Here is a 14689-nt window from a genome sequence, read left to right on the forward strand (position 1 = left end):
AAATTGTTAGACAGGCGAAACAGTAACCTTTAATGCCTGTATTTACACATTTTTGTATGGCAGGATTTAGAAACAAGCATGATTGCATGAGTGATCTTCGTATGCAGGAGGCCATGGTGTTCCGGCATGTTGGCACACTATATATAACCTTCATTGCTTTGCTTTAATTCCAGCTCATAATCGATTACGTTGGCGAATATTTCCACTTGCAGAGAACATTCACAAATCTACTTAGTAACATAGTAAGTTAGGTTGAAAAAAGACACGCGTCCATAAAGTTCAACCTATTAAGTCTATATATCACCTGCCTAACTGCTAGTTGATCCAAAGGAAGGAAAAAAAAAAAAAAAATTTTTGAAGCCTCTCCAATTTGTCTCAGAGGGGGAAATATTTTATGGTCAAAACTGTCAAATTTGACTAGGGAGTTCTTTGATTCGAGTTTTTAAAAAAATTCGTACTAGATTTTCAAGATTTATCATACTGTGGCCCTTTTAAGAACTTGAATTCCTAAATCAATGAGAGATGTGCAGGGATCAATTTGGAGTTGTTTGCAGCTTTCCTGACATTCAAGTTTTTTGTCAGTGAAAAAACTTGAATCCAGTTTTTAAAATTCAAATCGAACGTGATTCCAATTGATTTTTAGTTTTCGGGTCGATCCTATTCACCCGAGTTTCAAAAAAATTAGATTTTTATAATAAACTTAGATTGGTCGAATTTCCAGTTCATGGGCGTTTATTGGAGGTTTAAAAAACGTCAAAATTCGACCCTTGAAAAATGTGCCTCTGTGTTTCTTTATTCTTACCAAATTATTGCATTAACTTTGCTTTCTCATAGTACAAAAATGTGTTCCATCTGCTTTATGAAGATCAATTCTAAAAACTGTATAAAAAAATGAAAAATTGCTAAGAATAAACCTTTCTGTATCTTACTTAAAGATACCCCCAAGTGCAAATATCTAGGAGCGTGGAATTAACTCCGGCTTCCATTGCATGTTGCACCTACACACGCTCCCTATGAATTGCATGCTAATAGAGTGCCACAGACATTATTTGGTTTCCATCCCATTGATGCAAGAAAATCTAATTTAGCAGGTGCTTCTCATTCTGCAGATTTTCTGGGCAAAATTGTAAAAACCCACAACAGCACACAAGCCCTATTGCCGCATTTAAGTATTGTTATGCAGTCTTAGCTTGTGGCTATAAAAAAAAAAAAAAGAGGACAGGTTGCTATGGCTTCCCGCAGAGCTATTTCTATATAGAGATTGTGCCCTTTACATGATCACACAGACACAGTCTCTATATTAAAGACACAGGCGTTCTCAATAATAGCAATACATTTTACTTCAAATAGGCAAATGGACCCAAAAATAGGCCAGTCACAGTGGGCATGAGCTCTTCACTGATAATTATTGCAAATGAGCATTGTTTGGGCAGTAATTGCCCTTTCAGTGCAACTTGTGGCAATTCCCAGTCGTGTGAGTAGGCGGGAATTGGCATTTTTATCATCGTTTGGTCTGTACATTATGGAATTAATGCTGTATGTTCATTGATCCTTTCTGGATTTTCAGCAGTCTCTCCAGCTCCTTTATTTTTTTTATTGTACTTCCCAAGCAGTGTCAGACTGGCCCACCGGGATACCAGGAAAACTCCCAGTGGGCCCAGGTGTCAGTGGCCCCTCATGCTGCTAAACAAGAGAACAAAGAGGCTTAATAGATGGGATAATAGATTTTAGTATTATTGTATGTAAAGAAAAGAGACTAGGAGAATAGAGGTTGAGTGAGGAGAGGAAGAATAATAGTACTGAGAGTGGGCCCCTAAAGTTTTTTGGTGGGCCCCTGGTCTAAGGTTTTTTTGGTGGGCCTCTGGTGTCCCTGTCCGACACTGTTCCCAAGGAATACAAATATGGGATCCCTTATCCAAAAAGCTTCAAATTACGGAAAGGCTGTCCCACATAGACTCCATTTTATCCAAATAATCCATTTTTATACCTTTTTCTCTGTAATAATAAAACCATACCTTGTTCTTGATCCCAACTAATATAATTAATCCTTATCGGAAGCAAAACCAGCCTGTTTAAAGGGGTGGGTCACCTTGAAGTTAACTTTTAGTATGTTATAGAATGGCGAATTCTAAGCAACTTTTCAATTGACCTTCATTATTTTTTTTATATAATTTTTTAATTATTTGCCTCTTTCCAGCTTTAAAACAGGGTTCACCGACCCCCTCTAAAAACAAATGTTCTGTAAAGCTACACATTTATTATTATTGCTACTTTTTATTACTCATCTTTCTATTCAGGCCTCTCCTATTCACATTCCAGTCTCTTATTCAAATAAATACTTGATTGCTAGGGTTGTCAGCCTTTTCTATACTCTGGTTATTTTCTCCAAAAAGGAATCCTCCCAAAACACCCAGAATAGTTTTAGTATCTTCCAGCGATGACCAATTCTGATCTGTGCAAGTAAGATCAACCTGTGGGAGTGATTCCGTAAGCGCTGCATTAGCACACTATCCATAAGTTTCATATTACTTTTAGGCAAGTGTCCTGCCAAACAGAGACTCCTGTAGGCTGCCAGTCCACATAGGGGCTACCAAATAGCCATTTCGCATTTGATTGTGGCTCATGGGCAAAAAAAGGTTGGGGACCCCTACTCTATCAAATAGGAAAAATATGCAAGGATATATTGCTAGTTACATGCTTTTTTGCAATGTTTTAAGACTGCCACCATGGCATCTCGCTTGGCAACTTCATGATTTTTGCCTCGTTTTGCCACCAATGGTCTGTGCCAAATCTGATCACAATCATTAGGGGGAGACTCCTAAGTGATGCACCGACCTGGGCTATTTCAACAGAAGTTCTTTGGCGCTATTTTTCTTCCTCTTCTTTTCTTTTCCACGGGCACAAACATTAGAGTAAAAAAGCCGTCTTTCACTCTACTGCACTTGCTCCAGACTGGAAAGAAAAGAAGGAAGAATCTGAAGAACATGGTGACAAGGTAATACCCTGGGTCTTTGCAGTTTTCTGCTAAAAGAAGCACTGGCCCTGGGTACCAAGTAAGCGGTTTTAACCACTGGGGGGGGGGGGGCTAACTAACATTTTGGCACCCCCATTTATTGAAACTAGTTCTAGTTAATTGTGATGCGAAAATGAATGAAACAAAAAAAGCAGACTTGTTTGTTGTAAAAGTTGTTCTTGGGTCACTTTGACCTTTTGTTTGATATCCTTATCATACTGAAATTTGAGAAGATTTGTGTTCATGAAACCGGTCCTGTTGCAGTGTTTCCCTGTATTTTGCAACTGAAATATGCCTGCTCAAGGCAAGAAGGTCAAACACTATAGGTATAGGACCTGTTCTCCAGAATGCTCAGGACCTGGGGTTTTCCAAATAAGGGATAATTTGCACCTCCATATCTTACGTTTACTAGAAAATAAATAAACCCAATAGGTAAATAAACCCAAAAGGCTACTTTTGCTTCCAATAAGTATTAATTATATCTTAGTTTGGATAAAGTACAAGCTACCTGTTGTTGCTGTTGTTGTTGTTGTTATTATTATTATTAAGAAAAATAAATAATTTGTAAAAATGTTATTTCATAATATTGGAGTCTATTCCGGTTAATGGATCCTATACCAATACAATGAAACCTTAATTTTACATCCCCTGATTTTAAGTTTTCATTTAATTTAACATCAATTATTTTGTGGTCCCACTTATATATTGTGCATAATGCATTTTACACCTTTCTTTCTGGTCCGTAAAAACGAAAATGGGGTTTCAACTGTATTTGCAATTGACCAAACTGCCTTACTAAATCTGGACATTTATGGACAGCCTGAAGCTCATGGCACACAAGGCATTTTTTCTTCTCCTGCCATCCGTCAGAAACAGGCGTGATCACAACGATCCTGTACACTTGTGACATCTCATAATGTTATTAAATATAAAGCCCTCTGTATGAGAACATGGAGTAGTGGTGGGCAGTTAAAATGCCTTCTTAGGAGCTCTTAGATCTGACTTATTTTGTAGATTTTTGGTGACTCAGACTCCCAGGGTCGGACTGGGGGCCTGGGGCCTACTAGGACTGATGCGCTGGCATAATGTTTTCCTGGCATTACCAAGCCTTATCGCAGATGTGGGTGCGGAACTGGGTCGGCGGGGCCCACCGTGTTTTTTCCCGGTGTCCTGCCGGCCCAGTCCGACCCTGCAGACTCCAGATACCCAAAATTTCTTCCTATTCAATAACTCCAACTCCACAGCTCTGGCTGTTTTATTAGTACAGATAAAGGGGAAATCATTTTAAGATAAATTTAATTATTTGGATAAAATAGAGTCTATGGGAGACAGACTTTCTGTAATTCAGAGCTTTCTGGATACAGGGTTTCCGGATAATGGGTACAATACCTGTATTTACTTTACAGCAAGGAAACGCCAAATGCAGCGTGATGCTTTTCACCCACTTTCGGCTCTTCACTGTGGCAGAGCAAGTACAGATAATACCATTGTGTTCTACAGAGCATATCTGTGATCTGCTATGTAACCTGAGCCTTTTCTCCTTTGAATGGCTGCCCCCATTGCTACACAGCCGCTTATTTATATGAACTATAGTAGTGTTTCTGAAGCAAACACATCAGTTTTACCAGTGCAGGGCAACAGAACATGATATTTTCATTACTTTAAAACACTTTTATTTTTTGGTGATACTGATCCTTTAAGCTGGCCATAGACATGCAGATATATCCTTATGTCAGACAATCGCTCGTTTGTTGCAATCTTTGACCTACCATTAACCATTCAGATTAAATAAAGTAGTAAAAACAACAAATCAGACGATGTTCGGGTCATGAATTGACAGCAATCGTAGGAATTTTATGTCCGACAAATAGAAGTGACAGTCACCCATTGATATTGTCAGACAGGCAATACATGCAGAGATATTATTGTTAGCCGTCAGAAATCTTCTAACCTGTCTGACTAAACGACCAACCAGTCCCATAGTATGAAAAATGTAGGTACGATCATACAACTTAATCTTTGTGGCTATGGCCAGTTTAAGGCTGCCACCAGCCCAGATTGGTAGTCCATCAAAAGATACACAGCTACAGATCACAGCGGCATCACATTTAGAAATCTTACCTACAAACTTGCACTTAATATGCAACTGATTTAATTAAGACCTTATTAATCATTGGGGACGTTTAGATGATCCTTAATCATAGCAGCTGCAGTATCTTAGCATGAAAATTACAGCTTATCATCATCAGCCCAGCCAGATATCAAGAATATGCTAATCAGTCATAAAACGATTTATTTCAACCTTGCATGATACAAGTAGCTACCTTATTCGTCTAAGAACCAACTTTCTGTTGCTCATATGGAATTAGCTACTGTTGTGCACTACATTCGTTCTAAAACCTACCATGTTCTAGTGCCACGAGCCCAGCCCCTCTTTGGACCTCTGCAGAATCTGCTGAAACAGTTTCTATTTACTGTTGATATTTCTGTGACAGTGTCCCTTTAAAGTGGCACTAAACACCTTTTATTACGAATAGGGCTTGTGCCGCTTAACTGGAGATGCTTCATGGTTGGTCCTTACAGGTAAGAAAATGTCCATTATCTAGATGCATTATCTGAGCATTGGAAATTCAATTATCTACCTCGCTAGGACCCATTTGTCCTGTTTAGCTCAAGAAATAACAAAAATCATAGGTTTTTCATAGCTAAAACAATTTGCAAAAAGTATGTTCAGTGCCAGCACTGCACTCCTATTGAGCAAGGGGGGCTATTATGGAATTGGACAGGGTACAGAGAAGGGCAACTAAGCTGGTAAAAGGTATGGAAAATCTTAGCTATGAGGAAAGTTGGGGATGTTCACGCTGGAGAAGAGGTGCTTAAAGGGGAAGGAAACCTAGTCAGCGCAAAAACCCTCCCCCCTCCCGTGTGTTTTCCCACCCTCCCTCCTCCCCCCTGGCCTACCCGTCCCGCTGGGCAAATGCCCCTAACTTGTTATTTACCCTTCTGCGCAGGTCCAGTCCAGGGAGTTCACAGGCGACATCTTCTTCCACGCGATCTTCTTCCTTCTTTGACCGGCGTTTTGCCGCATGCGCAGTAGGAGCATTTCGCCGGTACGGATCTATTGCGCATGCGCCAAAAGTCACAAAGTTTTAGAAAATAAAATATTTGGAAGGGATTTTTTTTACAGCGAGAGCTGTGAAGATGTGGAATTCTCTCCCTGAATCAGTTGTTCAGGCTGATACATTAGATAGCTTTAAGAAGGGGTTGGATGGTGTTTAGCAAGTGAGGGAAGACAGAGTTATAAAAGATAGCTCATAGTACAAGTCGATCCAGGGACTGTTTCAATTCCCATATTGGAGTCAGGAAGGAATTTTAATATACATACACACACACACAGTCCAGGTGTGTATCCGCACTCTGACTTGTCCAAGTGGGTGCTATATCAAAATATGATAAATAGCGATAAGGAAGATAAGCACTCCAATGTTACTGGTCAATAATCTTTTATTCCACTGTGCATACCAACGTTTCGGTCCAAGTTTGGACCTTTATCAAGGATCCTTGATAAAGGTCCAAACTTGGACCGAAACGTTGGTATGCACAGTGGAATAAAAGATTATTGACCAGTAACATTGGAGTGCTTATATTCCTTATCGCTATATATCTATATCTATATCTCTATATATATCTATATATCTATATCTATATCTCTATATATATCTATATATATATATATATATATATATATATATATATATATATATATATATATATATATATATATATATATATATATATATATATATATATATATAAAAAGAAAGAAAAAATACACCTGAAAAGTCACACCCTTTCTAGTTCTTGTAGCCTTTAGACGACCCTGTTCATTATTTTATAAGCACTGTGTGGCACTATATAGTTTGTGTGAGTGAGCCTGTTTATAGCACTAATGTAGTACCAGGTATGGGACCTTTTATCCCAAATGCACAGGACCTGTGGTTTTCCTTATTAGGGATTTTTCCGTAATTTGGATCTCCATACTTTGAGTCTACTAAAAGAAAATCATTTAAACATTAAATAAACCCAATAGGATTGTTTTGCCTCCCATAAAGATGAATTCTATCTTAGTTGGGATCAAGCACAAGCCACTGTTTTATTATTATAGAGAAAAAGGAAATTATTTCAAAAATTTTGAGTTATTTGATTAAAATGGAGCCAATGGGAGTAATTTCTTCATTATGTCCTATATCTAGTAAGCAGTTACACTGTTAGGAGGTAAAATAGAAACACCTAGAGATTTCCTACAGAATATAATTTCTACCTACATAAAGAGCCGATTACCTCTTGCACAAATCCACAGTGACTGTCTGTTTTCTCAACTGACAGTTATTTGTACACATAAACAGTAGTGTGTCTATGATATGCCAATACAGACAGCAGCAGCAGCAGAAAATGATTTGTCTCCGCAGTGCAATTACACTGTCAGTGAGTGCAGCAGGGATTGATCCTCCTCTTTGCACCTTTGCCTTATTTAACTCACTGTGTTCAGGGAATATTTCCCCGGAGGAGACCAGGTCAAACAATCTGCTGCTTTCCTGCTCTGATGAGGGTCGGTGTCAGACTTTAGGGTTATGGGCCTTCTTTTTAATGACAGATTTGAGTTAAAATTGCTTTTTATTTGCTAAAGTGTCTATACACATGTACAGCCCCTTGCATGGCGTCTGTTGATTTTTATTGTTTTTATTTGGAGTACCGTATGGATCAGTGCTAGGGCCACGTTATTCTGTGTTCCACTTCAATGTGTAATGGCCTTTAATTGAAAATGGGTTATTATACATGGGTTATTATACATGGGCTAATAAAAGCTGCCAACTCAAAATGGAGAGCCCAATTTATTTATATCTTTCTTGTTAGAAAATCCCACCACACAAGGACCTCATTGGTGCATGCTTTCCTCTCCCAACATGTCTGCATGGCCTAAAGTGGAGGACCCAACATTTAAATGTAAAAAGAGTTTGGGAGCAGCATAAGCGTGAAGCAAGTCCATGGGGATATAAGGGTAGTGATTGTTAGCTCCTATGTGGACTGGCAGTAAACCTAGTTTTTAAAACTTGCCTCCAAGCCAGGAATTCAAAAATAAGCACCTGCTTTGGGGCCACTGGGAGCAACATCAAGGGGTTGGTGACATGTTCGTAACATGTTGCTCAAAAGCCACTGGTTGGGGGATCGGTGGCCTAAAATTTCAGCTAATTGTTGGCCCAGGGGCCAGGTGATTAGATCGTCCTGCTTAGGGCAAGTGCATCTGTGACCAGATTGGGCAAAGATCTTAATTTATATGATCAGAAAACAAATAATAACCGCTCCGACTCACTCACATTGAAATCATCAAGTGCAGGAGTTCCTTGGCATCTCTTGCCGCATCAAATAGAAGAAAATGGAACGGAGCTCCGCAACATCATTTGATTGTTTAAAAACATGTATTTTTATCTGCATAAAAAAAGACATAGCATGTTCCGCCTGACGCGTTACGGGCATTTCCACCCTTAATCATAGGCATAAAATAACAATATCCAGAGTGTATATGTGTGAGTGTCTACGTATATATGTATATATATATATATATATATATATATATATATATATATATATATATATATATATATATATATATATATATATATATATATATATATATATATATATATATATACAAAAATCACAGCTCCCTCTGATGATGGATAAGAAATATTCTCACAAAAATGCCTAATAATGGGCATTCATCATACATAATACCCTGTTACAAGAACATGGGATAACAGCAAAAAACTGTGTTGTTTTTCAGTTTTCAGGGCTAGGTGGAGGGCTGTAGAATGGAAATGTCTGTTATTGATGTAAGGTTTTAAGTGGCAGAAGTAAGCATGCTTGACCAGACACTTACTTTTCTTTGTTACAAACATTGGTCTCTAGGAAATTATACAAGATTAGTAACCAACTCTCTATTGTTTATTTCCTGAATTGTGTAACAGAATAATAATTTGGCAATGAAACTGAGACTTTTCATTTTCACGCTGGAGCCAACACAATGGTTCCAGATGCAAAAGAAGAAGGAGGCTACTGCCCACGGTTGGGGCTGAAGTTGGCCTTTGTATTTCGATGTCAACCCTGTGTGACCTTAGTCTAAAGCTGTCCATGCATAGGGAAATACGCTTATTTGGCAACATCACCAAACAAGCAGATCTCTCCCCGATATGCCCTCCTCGAGGTGGGCGATATTGGGATGATCCGATTGTGGGCCCTCACAATGAGAAGAATACGGCGGGCAGATTGAGGGCCGCATCAACAAACCAATGTGGTCCTCGATCCGATGAGATTCTTAAACACGTCCAATCGACATGTGGCAGAATTTTGGCCAGATATTGATCTGGGAAGTCTGTTAGAAGGCCCCATACACTGTCCAATAAGCTGCTGACTTAATTTGTCGGCCTTAAAGGACATGTAAACCCCCTCCACAAAGAATGTAATCCGTGAACAGCCTCTTTGAAATCTTTAGATAACTGGCACTCTGGTTGTTAAAAGATTAGAAGTAAGGCTGCTGTAACCCCTTAATCACTTACAATTCCTTCTCCTCCTCTAACCCACTCTGCCCCCTCCCTCAGGAATTTACTTTGGCTGTTGGCTAATAAGCATGCTCAGTTCTTCTCAGCTCAGATGGAAAATGGCCGCCGGGTGAAAGCTGCTATTTGTTGTAGGAAAATGTGATGATGCTGGCAAATGGAGGGGATATTTGCAGGATAAATGATGGGGGGTTGGTGGGGAAGATATGCCCAATTTATATACATGGTAGGGAAATGTAGGCTGTACATGTCATTTAAGGAAAACCTTACAAAAACAAAAAAACGGCCCTCAAAGTGTGCTTGAAGCTCCAATGTGGTAAACATACAATTGCTTCCTACCGACCCTGTTCATTTTGTGTTATACATGATGGTTTTGATGTCGGCCTCCATGCTGTGTTGATAGATGTATGAGTAGCTAGCGCTTCTAATTTCTGCCCTGCTGTGCTTACTATTCCGTGCCGACATTGTTTTTACAACCTATTTTCGCTTTTAGCACCGTGCCCGCTAGTTTGATATATCTCCATTTCCTTTGACTTTCTTGAGGTTCACCTTGGCTGTTATGCGTGCCTGCAAATGATGAAAGCACCGAGAAGCCGTCAGTTTATTGGATGGTTGATGTCACGGATAAGGTCACAAGCGAAATAGGAACTGTCTGCTATCTGAGCAGCATTCATAATTTTAACATGTTCTGCAATATTTATTCCAGAGGTGTAACGTGGGGTCGTTCTCTTATTCCTTGCCTTGAAAGCCTATCATTCCGACTGCAGAAAGTGCCTAATAAATCTGTGAGGTCATTAATTGCTGCAAGCATGCTGTCTCTGTCACATCTCTGTATAGTGCAATCCATTATGATATGGATTTTTGCTTTGCTCTGATAGCTTTGTTGGGTTATAATGTCACATGAGAGGTTGTAATCCGTTTTAACTGGGAGTGTCGCTGCTATGTACATACAAACGTATAACCAGTAACTGCTCATTGAATTGCCGCTAACGTCATATGTTTTAAAATACATTTATTCTTTCATATATAGGTGCACCAAATACAGAATTTAGTTTGGGATTTCACCATATCCCAAGATTTGCCGCCTTGTTATTATTCGGGTTCTCCGCGTGTCCCTTCTCCAGTAGAAGACTGAATACAACACATTTCAGCTGCAGTATTGAAGCATTTAGGATTCGGATATAGATTTGGTTCCAGTTTTTGTGAGGGATTTAGTTCTAGAGCTTGTGGAGCACATTTAGAGGCATATTTATCAAGGGTCGAATTTTGAACTCCCATAAACTCATAAACCAGTCGAAATCTATTAATAAAATTGAATTTTCACAGCTCAGACGAATTGAATCGATTTGAAAACTCGAATCGAATTAGATTCAAATTAGAAAAACTCAAATCGAATTAAAAAAAAAAACAACTTGAGTTTTTTTCTCCAAAAAAAAACCTTTGATGTTGGAAAGGCTGCAAACATCACCAAATTGATCCCTGGACCTCTCCCATTGACTTATATAGCAATTCGGCAGGTTTAAGGTGGCGAATAGTCGAATTTGAGTTCTTAAAGGTACAGAGTATAATAAATCTCAAAATTCTAATTAAAACTTGAATCGAGTTTGGATAATTCACAATTCTAATTTGAGAGTTTTGAGCAAAAAAAAAAAAATCCCCTTAATAAATCTGCTCCTTAGTTGGTTAGGACAGAACAGTGCTTTTTGGAAAGAGCATTTATTGAGACCCTTCGCTTCTGCTCAGCAGACGTGTATCCGGAGATATTGGATATTGTACAACAAAGCTGAACACTTGGACTTACTGCACACAGGGCATATCCAGGGTTAGACTGGAGTATGAGACCCACTTGGGCTGTTACCCCGGAGGCACCCACACCCCTTTTTGGGCCCCTGCTGTCTGACAACCTCGCCCACCGCTAGCCAACCCCAATCCCCAGTGGAGGGCAGGCAGGGATAGGGTCCGGGTCAGTGGCCCACTAGATTTTTTTTCTGTGTCACATCGGCCCAGTCCGGGCATGTCTCAGCCCAGCACATCTTGCCACCTGAAAAGCAAAATAAACCACCTCCTCTGGCTCCCATGAACTTAAATCAAAAACGCCTAAAACCTCATTTGTGAGCAGTAAGCCTACTCTTTGCTGGCCAAGAAGGGCTACATAGGCCACCAGGCAGCCTTATGGTGAGAGACGATCCAGTTCTCAGTACAGAAGCAGAATGTTATTGTAAAGCACATAAAGATCTGCTTATTTGGTGAGATCGCCAGAAGAAGAGATCTTTGCCCGATTTGACCCTGGGCCAGAGATTGGGTAATAACAGAGGCCTTTGCAGAACCGTTTGTAGAGGAATGCATCAACATGCCGATGCGGATCTCATCAGCCAAGATTTTCAAACCTGCATAATATGTGGGTAATTTTTGGCAAGATATCTGTATTTGGTAACAGCTGTACATGGGCAGATCGCTGACTCGCTCTCTGAAGAGGCTGAATTGGCAGCTACATATGGCGGCGTATGGCCAGCTTAACTCAAAGTGGTATTGTCATGTAATTATCTCCTCTTTATTATATAGATTTTTGCATAAATGTAAAATACCCTGTGACATTTTGGTTTTAACTTCAAGTCAATGTTTAAGCTGTGGCACAGAAAGCAATGTCACACAATGCTGATTCTCGTCTTACGGATAAAATGCGGATGCAGCCAACGCATATTTGTGTGTAAATAACATTAATAGCCGCTGCCTGGCGCTGTGCACACGGGTGGATTCTGGCCAGAGGATTTACATGTAAGGGCAAGTGTACGCATTGTGTTTTTACCTTCACACTGGCATAAATACACTCTTTAGAGGATTGTGAGCTTTTTTAGCCCTCTAATAAACTCACAACTCAAATGTTTGCAATTTATGGAAAAATTTGAATGTAGAAAACTCTGATCAGTGTAGTCGGTTTTAAAAAAAAAAAAAATCAAATACTCAAATTAATCAAGTTTTCGAGCAAAACCCACTGAAAAAACTCAAATACCATGAAGGTTACAAACACCTTCAAATGGTTCAAGGGACCTCTGCCATTGACTTCTGCATGAGCTCGACAGTTTTTAAATGATGTGTTTTTGGATTCAAGCTATTTGCATGTCCGGGTTATAATAAATCTTGATAAACTCTAGTTTAGAATTTTTTGAGTTTAAAAAACAAAAACCTTTTTTTTTTTTTAACCAAAAATGGGAGTTTTGACTAAAAAATACCCTTGAAAACTCGAATTTTTCTGGTAAAATTCTACTCGACCTTTGATAAATAACCCCCTAAATGTTGCTCTATAGTCTAAAATGGAATAAGTGCTTCAGTAAACCCATGGGGTGTTTATAAGCCAACATTTGATAATTTTCATACCCATGGAACAGAATATGATCTGCAGTGTAGCAGATACACTTGGCTTAAATATGCTGCATTTTCCAGTATGGCAGCGAAATTCTCGCAAACTGACGTATTTATGTCATAACAATGGAGGTTCTTCTCCCCATGTGAGGTTCTCTGTACATGGGGATCCTGGGAAACGTGAGCTTCTGAAAATTGCATTGCGGGAAGACAAAACCTCCTGGATGAAAGACAAATGACAAAGTGTAGTGTGAATTTGAATTATGCTATTATTAACATTTTTCAAAAACATGAAGTAAAAACGGCATGTGTTCCCTTGTCCGAAAGGTTTTCTTGCTGGCGACCCCCTACTTTTCTATTATTCTAGTGTTCCAGAATGCTCAGGAAGTTATTATAATGGTTTCCTTTTCCTCCCATGATGTTTTTCCATCTAACCATCCATTCCCCAAATTATATTGGGGGAAACATTTCTAGTGGTCTCAAATCTTAAAATCACATTTGTTGACAGTTGGTAGCAAAATACACTCTTTTTTTTTTCTTTAAAATAGCAGTACAAAAATATTTTGTAATCGTCACTAACAACTTTTCTCCATTTTCGTTTGGTTGTCCCAAGGCAGTGGGGCTTTCATTCCAGAGAATTGTCAGGTGTTGCTGAAACAATTGTATCAGAATGAGAGATTTCAAAGTATGCAAAGTAGTGATGTGCGTGCCGTGAAAAACCCGACCCGGGTCCTCACCTGCCCGCCCCGGGCTTCCCCCCTCCATTTATATATCCACGCCGAACCTGCCTTCCCCCTACATTTATAGATCCACATAGTACTCCCCCCCCCCCCACCACCGAGCTTCCCCCCCTTCATTTATAGATCCACGCCGAACCGCCAACCCCCCTCCTCGGATTCCACCCTCTATTTATAGATCACCGCCGATGATGTATCAAAAGAGGCGCGCCGGAGCAGGTGCTAGCCTATAAAACAGGAAGTCGGAAGCCGACAGTCTAAGGTCGCGGACTGGGAGAGAAGGCAGAAGAGATTAACCCAAACCCACGTGCAAGAGGAGCAGCGAGTTTGGCCTGAACCCACGGGTTGTGGGTATAGGGTTGCCACCTTTTCTGGAAAAAAATACCGGCCTTCCTATATATTTATCTTTTTTCCCTAATAATGACATTGGGATCAACCATCATTTTTACTGGCCAGGCCGGTAAAATACCGGCCAGGTGGCAACCCAATGTGGGTATCAGGCCGGCCCACGCATAACTAAAGCAATGATCACTTATTCTGCAACCACATGAAAATTAAAATGGTAGGCCAGGCTATTTTAATTTCTTGTGGTTTCCACTAAGGGAACTTAATAATCACTTTATTCCATAGTGGTTCTGTAAGCCTTTTAGCAAATATATTATCTTCATTTAATTTTAAGATATTCTTTTTACTGTACATCTTGCATGTAAGTGCGTGTTTATGTACAGCTTCTGTTAAATTGTGGCTTTATTCTCATGAAATGTTTAGACTGCCAAGCTGATTATCTCATTGAGATCACAAGAGAACATCTGCATGGGAGTAAAACTGGGGTGATGCCGTGACAAGAAGATGAAATGTATTCGTCTGCTTGCTTGTCCCTTCTAAAGTTCCAGTTGTATAGATCCGTGTGGAAAGGGGTCTTGCACATGACAGGCTAGCGGATAATATAAGGCATAGTTTCCCTG

General features: G+C 39.6%; 1 protein-coding gene across 1 annotated transcript in view; it reads left to right on the forward strand.

Annotated features, from left to right (window-relative positions):
• The window catches only part of ubl3.L (ubiquitin like 3 L homeolog), an 83161-nt gene that overhangs the window by 52614 nt on the left and 15858 nt on the right, over window positions 1–14689 (forward strand).

The sequence above is a fragment of the Xenopus laevis genome, chromosome 2L, assembly GCF_017654675.1.
Source record: "Xenopus laevis strain J_2021 chromosome 2L, Xenopus_laevis_v10.1, whole genome shotgun sequence".
NCBI lineage: Eukaryota > Metazoa > Chordata > Amphibia > Anura > Pipidae > Xenopus > Xenopus laevis.